This window comes from Ochotona curzoniae, unplaced genomic scaffold (assembly GCF_017591425.1).
Source record: "Ochotona curzoniae isolate NIBS_2020 unplaced genomic scaffold, NIBS_Ocur_1.0 contig_1014, whole genome shotgun sequence".
In the NCBI taxonomy this organism is placed as follows: Eukaryota; Metazoa; Chordata; class Mammalia; order Lagomorpha; family Ochotonidae; genus Ochotona; species Ochotona curzoniae.
In genome coordinates, this window is record NW_024464920.1 from 45,193,097 (window position 1) to 45,194,821 (window position 1,725).

The following is a 1,725-nucleotide window of genomic DNA, read 5'->3' on the forward strand; positions in this document are numbered from 1 at the left end:
TAAGCTCTGAGTCCCCAGGAATCACCACGGAACAAGACCAACTGCATTCCCACCACGTGGCCTTGTCCGGGGGCTGCTCACAGCCGTCTTCTCCTGCGGGTCTCCCCGCCACAGGGAGTGTTGCCCAGAGGTGGGGACCAGACAGCCCTGGGAATGGTCACCTGGGCTGGTGGCTGAATAGGGACCAGTCCCATCCACCATCCCCCAGACCCTGTGCACAGGTAGACCTTGAGTAGCCAGGGGCTCCTGACTCACCAAGGCTGGGGGGAATGTCTGTAGCTGGGTTAGTTGTTAACACTGCTTGCCCATGACCATCTTCCTTCAATGTGGTTTTTATTTGGGTCGGTGTTGTGAGGCAGCCATGAGGCTGTTACTTGGGATGCGGTGTCCCCTGGGAGCACACATTCCAGCCCTGGCTGCTCCACTTCCCTCCCAGCTCCCTGCTGCTGCACTTGGGAGAGCAGCGGAGCAAAGCCCCACTGTCTGGGCCCCTGTGCCCAATGGGAGACCCAGAGCTCAGGGCTCTGGTGCTGGCCTGGACCAGCCCTTGCTGTTGTCGCTATCTCGGGGAATCAACCAGTGGATGGCAGCTCTCTGCCTGTCAAGTAAAATCAACAACTCTTTTTCTAAAATTCTCCTTATTTGGATGAAGGTTGCATAGTGTCCTGGGAACCCAGGGCCCGCTCATTGTGACGGTCAACCACTAGATGTTGGTAACAACCACAGTTTTAGGTTTCACCATGGAATGGACAACGTAACGGGTCTCATTCTCTTTGACTAACTGCAGCTGGGTCCCTCTCCCATCCAAGTGAGCCTGTCACCCTCCATAGCAACCTTTCTGTTGCCTGATCATAAACCTTCAAAGTGAGTGTCAACGTTATACCCACTTTGCAGATGAGAAAACTGAAGTGCAAGAAGTTAAGCGGCTGTACTTTTAGTTCCACGCCCAAGCGGTGTGTGTCTCCCTCCTCCTCCAGGTTCCACCTCTCTTTCCCAGCTTCTCCGCACATGCAGCCCTCCTCTTCCATGGCAGGACCTTGGCTGAGAGGGCTGCGATCTTGGCAAGTCAACAGGGACCATGCAAGGTAACTGGGTGATGAGGTCCTTCCCGTGGCGGCTGCAGTCATTCTTGGGGCATAGCAGTGGCGTCTCAGGCGGAGGCTGAGAGGCAGGTGTCAGTGCGCGTGAATGCCACCTGGTGAGCGTGGGCTCTGTCTGGTCTTTATGGGGAGCTCTGCTTCCCAGCCTGCCTGTGTTTAGGTTACACAGGAAGAAGTGAAACAGCCCCCTCCCCACCCCGCCTGCCCGCATGTAAAGCCGGCAGTGACCCCAGGGACTTGTCAGGTGTCAGGAAGCAGATCTGGGGCCCACACGTGACTGCTGGGGCTGGAGTCGGGAGCAGGAGGTCCTGGTTCTGTGACATGGGGAAGGGACCAAGGGGATGCCCTTCTGGTAACAAAACCGAGGGCCACACACCCTCAACAGGCGTCTTACAGATGGGGAAACGTGGCCTTGGTGGCCCAGGGACTCGGCCACCCAGGCATGGCTTTCTGCAGCGTCTTTTCTACCTGTACTATCTCCGGGCAGAAGGGGCCCCCAGGCAGCCCAGCTGCAGGCATGCTCCTGGCTGTGCCCCCTGCTACGGGGGCCCCATCTCCCGTTCCATTGTTCTAGAACCATACCTCAGCTCCAGAAATCTGCCAGGAAGACCACCACTCCAAGCAT